The sequence below is a fragment of the Thalassophryne amazonica genome, chromosome 10 (genome assembly GCF_902500255.1).
Source record: "Thalassophryne amazonica chromosome 10, fThaAma1.1, whole genome shotgun sequence".
Classification (NCBI taxonomy): domain Eukaryota; kingdom Metazoa; phylum Chordata; class Actinopteri; order Batrachoidiformes; family Batrachoididae; genus Thalassophryne; species Thalassophryne amazonica.
Window position 1 is genome coordinate 22444153 of NC_047112.1, and position 12277 is coordinate 22456429.

Below are 12277 nucleotides of genomic sequence, written 5' to 3' on the forward strand. Positions count from 1 at the left end.
AAAGGAAAAAAAAAAAAAAAAAGAATCACATGTACGTATTCACAGCCTTTGCCATGAAGCTCAGGTGCATCCTGTTTCCACTGATCATCCTTGAGATGTTTCTACAGCTTAATCGGAGTTGACTTGAGGTAAAGTTGACTGGACATGATTTGAAAAGGCACACACCTGTCTACATATAAAGGTCCCACAGTTGACAGTGCATGTCAGAGCACAGTAACAACAACAACCACCACCTTTATTTAACCAGATAAAAAGCCCATTGAGATCAAAACCTCTTTTACAAGGGTGACCTGGCCAAGAAAGGCAGCAGCACACATCATAATAGACAGGTTAACATCATCAGGAAAATGTAAAAGCAATATACAGATAAACAATCAGTTTGGTCATTGTAACAGTATATAAGATAAAACAAATTAAGATTTAGAAACATGGGCACTGTGCAAAAGAATTCCATTCACGGTCTCTTAAAATAAAGTGGAAGGAGTTCAAAGAAAATAAACCCAGGCAGTTTAAATTCAGACTGGAGGACAGTCCAACCAGAGGGGGCAGAAAAACTAAAAGCTTTCTTTTCCATTTCAGCGCAAACACGAGGTACACAAAAACACAACATGTCATTTGAGCGCAAAGCACAACAGCTTTCAAATCTCACAAAACAAGCATGAAGTCAAAGAACTTGTCTGTAGACCTCCAAGTCCAACCCAATTTTACGGCAGTTCATGGGACTGGGTAACGAAAAGTACACTAATCTGTGGGTTCGTGATGGGGTAAGAAAATGGGCCAGTTTTCATAACAGGCCACTAATTTATTTCGTGACGGGGGCACAAATGTGGGGTGAAGGGTGGGTACACACTTATGCTGTGGTTATGGTTAGAGTTAGGAGAAGATTATAAATAGCAAAATAAAAAAAAACCTGTGGCGCTGGTGCTTGTCATAGAGGGCCACGAATAAAATCCATAAGACCAGGCTGCCAATACAGGATTGTCTCAAGGTACAAATCTGGGGAATGGTACAGAAACCTGTCTTCTGCTTTGAAGATCCCATTGGCCTCCATTATCTGTAAATGGAAGAGGTTTGGATCCACCAGGACTCTTCCTAGAGCTGGCCACCAATCTAAACTGATCGATTGGGGGAGAAGAGCCTTAGTCAAGGAGGTGACCAAGAACCTGATGGTCACTCTGTCAGAGCTCCAGCATTCCTCTGTGGCGAGAAAAGAACCGTCAAGAAGGGCAACCATCTCTGCAGCAATCCACCAATCAGACCTGTATGGGAGAGTGGCCAGACAGAGACAAACACTGAACTCTTTGATGTGAATGCCAGGCCCCATGTTTGGAGGAAACCAGGCAACATCCCTACAGTGAAGCATGATGGTGGCAGTATCATGCTGTGGGGATGTTTTTCAGCAGTGGGAACTGGGAGACTAGTCAGGACTGAGGGAAAGATGAATGTAGCAATGTACAGAGACATCCTGGATGAAAAACTGGTCCAGAGCGCTCTTGACCTCAGACTGGGGCGACGGTTCATCTTTCAGCAGGACAATGACCCTAAGCACACAGCCAAGATATCAAAGGAGTGGCTTCAAGACAGCACTGTGAATGTCCTTGAGTGGCTCAGCCAGAGCCCAGACCTGAATCTGATTGAACATCTCTGGAGAGATCTGAAAATGGCTGTGCACCGACGCTCCCCATCCAACCTGATGGAGCTTGAGAGGTGCTGCAAAGAGGAATGGACAAAACGGCCCAAAGATAGGTGCACCAAGCTTATAGCATCATATTCAAGAAGACATGAGGCTGTAATTGCTGCCAAAGGAACATCGGCAAAGTATTGAGCAAAGGGTGTGAATACTTATGTACCTGTGATTTTTTTAGTTGTTAGAATATATATATATATATATATATATATATATATATATATATATATATATATATATATATATATATATATATATATAGGAAAAAACACTTCTCATGTTGTCATCATGGGGTGTTGCGAGTAGAATTTTGAGGGAAAAAATAAATTTACACCGTTTTGGAATAAGACTAACATAACAAAATGCAAAATGTGGAAAAAGTGAAGCACTGTGAATACTTTCTGGATGCACCGTATGTTCATTCCTCTACTCCTGCCAGGTCCTTTGGCTAATACGTTTGGATCTTTGCACAAATCACCGAAAACATTTTATTGAGAAATATTCCCATCTCGCCTATTAGCCTGTTCTAGCATCATCAAGTTGAGCCACATTCATCCAAATGCAGCAGTCTTGTATATATTTTTCTGCTAAGATATGGCACATTCCAACTGTTCCCTTTTGGTTGCCAGTGATCTTACATTTGGGATGATAAGATTTGCAGTGATGCATTGTTTGGGTCTTTCTGTTGTGTTAACTAGCATGTTTGCTTCTTCTCTCTGTGTCTTCCAAATCCTTTCTGGGTAGATTGTAATCCATGAGCACCCCGGTGGACTGATTGGTTCTGACATAATATTGTAGACATATTTCTCCTTGTTAAACACAAACTATTGAACATTGGCTATTATATCCTAATGGCCACTGCAGGGGGTGCATATGGTGTACTTCAACATAAAGTAAAATCATCATATTGTTAACTCCTTGAGTTGATCAACCTGATTTAACACTACAACAGAAATGATTGAACACTATTCTGAATGATGCCCAATGCACTTGTTGCATTGTTAATTTAGCACTGCAAAATGTACTGTGTAGGTTCTCCTCCATGGCCAATTTCTGATTTTTTTGTTTTGTTTTGTTTTCCTGATCATTTCTATCAGACCTTGTTACAAGAAAGGCTGGACACAAATGCTGAGCTCCAGACACAGGTGGGATTCGGTCAAAAGGTTTTACTATATAGAAGAGCAGGTTTCGGTACACAAAAAGGCAGTCCAAATCAGAAGAGCGAAAAACGAGAGGCTTAAATATAGGGTGTGATGAGCAGGTAATAGGGAACAGGTGTGCAGGAAAGATCCAGAACAGGGCATGAAAACAGAAGGGGATCACCCACTACCAAGCACCCAAGTGACAGACAAGGGATTGCAGTAAGACAAATCCCAAGCAGAAAAGTACAGACAAAAAGCCACAATCCTGACCATTTCTCTCTTTTATTATACACACACATTTATGTTCTATGTCTTGTGTTAAACTCAATCTGTTGGAGTATTGCCCACCTCTTAGCTCATGTGTGCTGGCACAGGCTCTCACACCTCCAGTGTATACTATTAATAAGCAGTATACACTGATTGATGGATGTTCAATATCTACTGTATTCTGCAGTAGATATAGACCAGAAACAGTATTTCTGTCCATAGAACTTTTGTCAGCTGATACTAAGTAGACTGTTAGGACAGAGGAAGGGCATGTTGTGGGGAGTCTAAAACCATGTGGAACATTCTTGTTATTTTGGGTTACAGAAAATTAAATAAAATAGTCTTCAGAGACCTAATTTACCACACTGTCTTTGCTTCTGAAAAACAGTGTTAGCCTTTAATAGCTGTAATTTAATTCCTTCAGGTTTGGCCTCAGCCATTATAATGACATTTGCTCAGTAAGTGCTAAATAAGTTTGGTCTTAAATTTAATGCTTTATTGTAAAAATGCCACTGATGTGCAATCACAACCTACTGGCCATCATGTGAGATTTTGATGGCTGCAGCCTTTCATCTGCAGCCATCATGTTCTGGAGCTGCGGCAGAGAGAATTAGATTAGAGTTCTGTGAGAACAGCTGCAAATACAGAAACTCCTTGAAGATCACTTTTGGAAAAATGCAATTTAATTTCACGAGAAAGCCCTTTGAAATTAATCAGATGTTTATAGAGCAATTAAATCAGTTAATGGGCTAAATTTCAGGAATCTCTGAAGAAAGGTCACTGGCACTGCATACGGGGTCCACTGCACTGATGGTTTGTTAAAAAGCCTGGTGCTGTTCAGGTTATTTTTACTGAAGTGATTTTGTCTGTGTGCTACCAGAAATACTCAAACCTATCTCAAGCAATATTTGAAACTTGGTGGAAATACTGGCTGTTGATTAAAGCAGATCTCCCATTGCCAATTTCTTGCATTTCATATTTACAAAATAAACAATCAGATATCCAATTCTGGCATCTTGAAATAAAATGTTTCTGCTTAAATGTGGATTTGGCTGCACAGTCACATTGATACCAAGTTAAAATTAAAGGTGTCACACTCTTCAACAGAAGAGAGTTTTTAAATGTCAACAGATACATCTTAGCTTTGTATCTGTTGTATCTAAAATGTGTTGTTATAACCATAGACATTTAGTGCATAGACTGCAAACAGTATTGTTGTGAGCATGCCTATTAAGTCTGTTCTGTCTTTCTGTCCAAATTGTTGTCTAGTGGAAGTGGTGGACCTGCTGCCTGGCTGTTGCAGGACAGAGGCCGAGTTGTCACCCTGGACATTAGGGTTATGACAAATCTCAAATTTATTAGCCTGGGTTATAATGATGAACTTTTTACCTAAAACTCACAAAAATGACTTTGGTTTTGCCAGACCTTGAAAAAACCTCCCGCACCTAAGACAGTTTCATATTTCACATTAAAACACCTAGCAGTCAACACTCTTTATTATAACATGTCAGTTTTACATACAATACACATGAAAATGAGTACATATAGCATTTGTAGTGTTTTTAATAGTGTTTCAGATTTGTGTATTAGTGTTAATAAATTTGCTGCTAAGATATTTGTCTGTTTTGCAAGTACAACAAATCATCAAATGCAACATCAGGAAAATTAAGTTTTGAAAAAAAAGTTTGTAGTCAGAACCCTACTGGACATTCTTTGGATGGATGGGTGTCAGGATGGATGGAGAACCAATTAATGTCAATGAACTTTCAGATATTGTAACAGTTTAGATCCTACATCATCATAGTCACAATCTATATAGATATTTTTTTACAACTAAGGAAGTAATTTGGTCAGGTCAGGTCTGGGAACATGCACTGCTGTTGTGTATCACTACATCCACTACACTATGCAACTGCGTCATCAGTACATCTCCTTTAAACAGCATCCAGTCATTGCTTTCGGTCACTGGTTAGCTTCAAGTATCCCAGCCATACAGTAAGTCAGGACGTACCACGGGCCAAATGACCACATCCACCACACTACAGAACCACCCTGGGTTTTGGGTGTCCACCAACCAGTCCATCCCAGCTTTCTTAAAGTAGCCATTTATCTGCTGCAGCAAGATGATACATTGGTGTTCCCCTTGGCCTTTTCCAGTTGCTGGTGTCCTCAGTAATGAGCACCAGCACACTGGATCATGCCCAGAGAGGCCACCACACAACCATCTGAGATGACCGTACCTCAAATGCAAGTAGTAAGTCTAATGTGAGTCTTCCTATGTAATCATTCGTATGACACAAAGTCATTCCAACAATACTCAAGGATCATCTGATGAGATCTCATATAAAAGGCATTCAGTCATTCCATTAGGTCACTAGTTAATATCTAGGTATAACACCCATACAGATAAGAAGCATCAAGACTGTGAAGACCTGGACCTTTGTTGTCCTGCAAAGGCATAGCCCCCCCCCCCCCCCGACTCCTCCCCCACCATCACCCCACATTTCGTGCCTCGAACACAAATGAATTTGTGCCCCCATCACGAAAAGCACCCCATTTTCGTCACAATATCACAAATCCATAGATTAGTTGACCTTTCATAATGTCTTCACGAACTGCCATGAGACTGGGTTGTCCCCAACACCTGTATCACGGGACCTCATGGCTCCATATGCTCTTATCAGGTGTCACTTGGATGAGTTTTGAAGACCAGGTGGTGTAAAGTTCTAGATATCTCCTGTGTGAATGACTGACATCCTGCATTGATGTACAGGCAGATGTAGTGCACAATATATTACTCTGAGCTACACCTTGTTGTGTGTTCTGTTGTGTTAACAAGTTACAGTTGGAACTTTCCTATTATACGTTCTGTTGATCTTATTCTGTGTGTGTGATGGGCCTTGGTAGAGTGTCCAGAGCAGAAGTCCACTACACTCGGTCTGTTTGAGGTTTCTTCCTGTAAAATATCAAAAAGAAAAATACTAGGATATTTTTACTTACCAGTACATGTCATCCTCAGGAAAAAATGTAGTAACAATATGTAATGCACCAAAAATTCTTCCATAGCCCCCATATTCATCACACGGGTGATGACATCAGTGAGAAAAATTTTCCAACCCCCCAAAAAACTTGGAATTAATCTTATACTTATTGTTATTCTAACCTGACCAAAACATTAATGTGCATTTCTGAACATTAAATGCAAAAATGTGTTTTGTACATGGAATTGGTTGGATGAAATCACGCTTTAATTTTTGGTATGATATCATACGATATGGTATGATGTCATAAGAAATGCATCATGACAATATGCTGATCATTGTCACGTGTTTGCTCATGAGATGTGTAGCAGTTTGAGATGATTTGCTATGATTTGGCAAAATAAATTAATTAAATTGAAACAATTTCCTTTGCAGTTTCTGTTTGCCTTCACTTCAAGATTTAATGTATCAAACACGTTTTATTCGGAGCAGTGTAACCAGTCAAAACATGCTTTTGCATGAGTTCAGATTTAATTTATTTTGCACACATGTTGTAGTCAACTGGTATTTTTCTTTGTTGTCATGTTCTACCACAAATATTTCTCATAATATCAGTAAAAAAGCATCAATTCACAAGATATCAAATGAAAGGCTTGTTGTTGAGAGTGTTCCAATCATTTTACTGTTTAATAAAAATCCTTTTCAACATGCTGTGAAAATTTCACTCTTGCGATTGCAGAAATAAAATCATCTAAACATAAATCATAAAATAAACCATGCTGTGTGGTTGTAGAGATTGTGCTACAGATATTGAAATTAAAAAGAAAAGCATACTCACAACTAAACAAGTGTCAAACTCACGTACAATTCCAGTCCTAACTTTATCCACAAGACCTCTTGTTTGGCTGAATCTGATTTTCTTTCATTGCTATTCATTGTTAATTGTTCGCTGCGGATAGAGAGCTCTCTGAGTTTCCGTCTCTTTCTATTCAGTCGACATTCCTGATGGGGAAAATCCAGAATCCTAATAAAGTGCAAAACATGACATACGTACAGAGAAATTCTGGATCGCTTGCAGCTACATTCCGCTATCTCCACTCGCATGAATCTGCACCGGTCTCCAGTGCCAAAAGAGCGCGAAACTGAAATGACACATGCTTCAAAACTTGAAATGTATGTAACTTCCTCAATATTATCCTTGACTGGCTTGCTTTGTTTCAAATGTGTGTCCAAACCATGTACACAGATGAATGACCCAGCAAAGGAATTCCTGATGCAGCTCAATGAAATGGGTTATGTGGGGCAAATTTAATATGTGGTTTCAGCTGCACAATACAGACAGACAGGGGGTTTGAGCAGATCTGCTGTGCCCTGGAGCCGGGTGATGAAGAAGAGCAACACCGAGCAGAATGATCCCTTTGTGAGCTTTAGAAAGTTTGAAGACCCCTCACCGGATGCAGCAAAAACCTGACACAGAATGACATGCCTGTAGGCAAAATAAGAAGGGTAATCATTGCATAAATGAATCACAACTCAAGGCAGCAAATACCCAAAAATCAACTCACTAATCAGCAAATGTGTACTCTTAAGATGAGGCCTAAGATGCTAATACTGCAAAAATAAATACAAAATCCCTCTGTAATGAGCAACTTGACACTTTAATAGAAGAGGAACTATTAAATGATGACATTTTCTTCGTTTGTTGGGCAGTTTGGTGGCCAAAACAGAACGTTTGTCATTCAAGACCACATGCAATGTGGAGTTACATTCAGGAAGGACATCTGGTGTAAAAACGAGTGTCAAATCAACATGCAGATCTACTGTGGTAACCCTGACCAAAAAGGGAGAAGCCTACTATGTTTTCAAAAAGTGTTTAATGATTTCAGTATTTGAGGAGGACTCCATACCTGACAAGAAATAAGCCCTACAGAGATGTTAAAATCCATTGGGGCGCGTGTTTGTTCCAACTTCTTAGCATGAAGTGAAGTCCACAACTCACCCTGGACAGGTTTGCCAGGTGAACACTAGGTATTTCAATCTCATCACTGACAACAATTCGATACACATCTCGATACACTACCAGTGATACGATACATATAATGATACTGACAATACGATGCGATACAATTCACTCCTGTTCCCGAATCGATGCTATTTGATCTGTATTTGATGGCGATTCAGTTCCTCACAATGTGATACGATGCTCTTTGGTGCGATACGATGCAATTCAACATGATAGAAATATTATACGAAAAATTTAAATAGAAAATAGGAAGCTGCAATTCAGTATGGTACTATGGTATTCTTCATCTTGATTCTACTAGGGGCAGAGGATTTGTTTTACTCCTTATAAGGAGTAAATTTACCAGATTCAACCTTATGGAACAGGAATCAGTTCCTTCATATGTGGAACCTGCTTCACCACAAAGTCAGAACTTAAACGGTCAACAGTAAGACAACATCACTCTCAATGAGTGACTTAAAGTGAGTCACTCACTGACAGAGTACCGCCTTGGCAAAAATAATGTAAGATACTTTTTTCACCAGTTTTGCTGGAGGTTTACAACCTGAGGAATATCTGAGTGGAGCAGCAGCGGCTGTATGGTTTAGCAGCACGGCATTCTTTACAAACGACCTGCGTCTTGTGAAGTTTCCCATCTTTTTTAAAACAGCTAAAGTATCTACAAACGTCTGATTTAAATGTTTTAGGTGCGTCAAAAACTCCAACCGCTCGCAGACTTCCATGTTTGTTGTGGTAGAAACGTGCTTTCTGGCTTTCGCCCATGTTCAAAACAAAATGCAAGCAGGGATGATGCATTCAATGTGCTTCTGAAAAAATGCAATCACGATTTCTCCCGTCTGTTGAATCAATGCATTTGCATCGCACACGTTTGTATCTAGTAGATACCGATTCATATTGATTAATTAATTAATCCCCACATGCCTAGTGGACACAGGTTACTGCCCCAAGCAAGGCCAGTGTCCACCTACAACTGTGTGCACTAGGACAATGCAGATCAAGTGTCTTGTCTAAGGACACACACTGGTAGCATGACCAGAAATCAAATTCAAGTCTGCATACTATCTCTTATCCTACTGACTGATTTGGCACAAGTTTTGTGCGGCATGCTATTCCTGATCTAACTCCAGATAGAGAATGGTTGCACAAGTAGTCTTGAACCAAGAACCTTCAGTTTTAGAAGCAACCACACAAACCACTAACTGCTTCTTTTAAACAATGCAGAGCAAGTGAAGTTGTCAAAAAATAATTAAAAGTGCCATAACATGTCATGTTGATATGAAATGAAGAAAAAAAATTGCTGGATCCGCCTGTGGATCCACATGAGCATTTAATGGGTTCTTCCTTGGACCATGGCACAGTTCTCCAAGTTTCATGAAAATTGATCTGTGAGTTTTAGAGTAATCCTGGTAACAATCAAACATTATTTCACATTAAAATAAAATACTGTGATGGTCGATTTTGACCTAATCATTATCACTTAAGAGGACTAAACAACACTTACAATCCAGCTTCAGTAGACCATGGCCTACACAATATGTATGATAACCATCCCAGAGAGGTAGCTGTAGCCAAGAAGGAGTCAATGACTGATTACACATGGGGCAACATTTAAAATTGTTCCCACCATATTGAAAATTGTACCATGTTTTTTTGTCTGATTATAAATATTCCAAAAAGGTATGGTTTGGACTGTCTCTGGCTGAATGTTGTGGAGTTATGGGGTTAAATACGGGGAAAAAAAATGATGACAAAGGTAATTTTCAGGTTGTACAGGGGTCAAAAGTTAAAGTTGCTCCAATACTGTTAAAAATTATGCAAATTACTGGTTGCACTAAAAGGATTAATAAATGGAACACTGGAATTTTGACTGTGTTGAATGCTTGGTCTTCAAAGTAATAGTCAAACAAGGTCCATTGGATTCTACAACATTATGGTACCTGGTTATGTGATAACTAAGCATAACATATGGTGCAAACTATTCCTTTTTAAACCATATCATATTATAATTATGTATTAATATTATATATTGTAATTATACGTGATGGCCCTATGATAGACTGGTGGCCTGTCCAGGGTTTAACCCACTTCTTGCCCAATGACTTCTGAGATAGGCTCCAGCCCCCCAGCACTCCCACCCCCATGACCCTTAATTTGAATAAGTAGGTTTAGAAAATGGATTAATAGAAATATATGTGAGTTTTTTAGAAAATATTTGTACTTCTGCAAAAGATCTGATTCCTTTAACCAGTCCTGGGTGTTGATGTTGTTACACCAACTTATCGCTGGATCGTCTGGGTGTATTTTAACACAGTACGCTCTTTCGTAAACATTTGATAACTTTCAAAGAAGGCACGAGGCTGCTCCAAACAACATTAGCTCCACTAACACAAGTCATCTGACAGCAATACGACTGTTTTCACGCATCTAACAGGATAACTGAATTTGCTGTTCTGAGCTCCTTTCTCAGGTCCAGTCACATGGCCACATTAAGAGTTTATCCTCCCCTTTGGATCTTCAAATGTAGTTATCAGCCAAGATGAAAGCAGCCAACTATTTACCACAACATTTCATGATTATCTAACGTTTAAATGAAACAATCAGAGTCTTTTTCTCTTTTTATTTTTATAATCCAAAATTCAAAGTGAAAGAATTTGCTTTGCTTCATTTGATTAATCTTAAGTTATTTTCAGAGTCATTTACGTGAACTAAATTGCAGAAATGGGGCGAAGTCATTCTCAAGTCATCAATCTGCAAGTACCAAGTCAAGTCTCAAGTCAGCTTGCAAACAATTGGTGGTCATTATGACTTGAGACTTGACTTGGGACTTGCTGATTCATGACTTGAAAGTGACTTGATGGTGACTTCATCCCACCTCTGCTAAACTGGACATCCTTGCCTTCAGTATGATGACAGAATCAGATTTAAAAAGATATGAGCCAGTTTGGCTTCCTTGGAAACACATGGTGGTATTTTATTGCAGTGTTTTCAGTTGAGTGGAGACGTGTAATGATACCTGACAGTGTGTTCACACTGAATATCATTCTGCTTTTCACCTGGTTACTGGCACACCGGACAACAGAAAGAGGGTTCCAGGAAGGAGTTCATTTAGCCTGGATGCCCTGTTAAAAAGCATTTTTATGAAAGCAACTGGGTGTCAGTGATTTCCTTTGCAGCATAGGTCCAGTAAATCTGAGAAGTGGCTGAGCCATGCATGCCCATGGACAACCTGTAGATGGTGAAATTGAATTATAGTGTTATCAAATTACATTTGGATATCATGAAGGCAAGCCAGAGAGTTGAAAAAAAAAATAAAGGGTTATCAAAAATAAGGGTGCAAAGAGGTTGTACGGTGCATTTGGAAAGTATTCACCGCGCTTCACTTTTTCCACATTTTGTTATGTTACAACCTTATTCCAAAATGGATGAAATTCATTTTCTCCCTCAAAATTCTACTCACAACACCCCGTAACAACAACATGAATTTTTTTTTTTTAATTTTTGCAAATTTATTAAAAATAAAAACTAAGAAATCACACGTACATAAGTATTTACACCCTTTGCTTCATACTTTGTTGATGCACCTTTGGCAGCAATTACAGCCTCAAGTCTTCTTGAATGTGATGCCACAAGCTTGGTGCACCTATCTTTGGGCAGTTTTGTCCATTCCTCTTTGCAGCACCTCTCAAGCTCCATCAGGTTGGATGGGGAGCATCGGTGCACAGCATTTTCAGATCTCTCCAGAGATCTTCAATGAGATTAAGGTCTGAGCTCTGGCTGAGCCACTCAAGGGCATTCACAGAGTTGTCCTGAAGCCACTCCTTTGATATCTTGGCTGTGTGCTTAGGGTCTTTGTCCTGCTCAAAGATGAATCGTCGCCCCAGTCTGAGGTCAAGAGCACTGTAGTGCAGGTTTTCATCCAGGATGTCTCTGTACATTGCTGCATTCATATTTCCCTGAATCCTGGCTAGTTTCCCAGTTCCTGCCTCTGAAAAACATCACCATATCATGATGTTGCCAACACCATGCTTCACTGTAGGGATGATGCCTGGTTTCCTCCAAACATGACATCTGGGCATTCATGCCAAAGAGTTCAATCTTTGTCTCATCAGACCAGATAATTTTGTTTCTCATGGTCTGAGAGTCCTTCAGGTGCCTTTTGGAAAAACTCCAGGTGGGC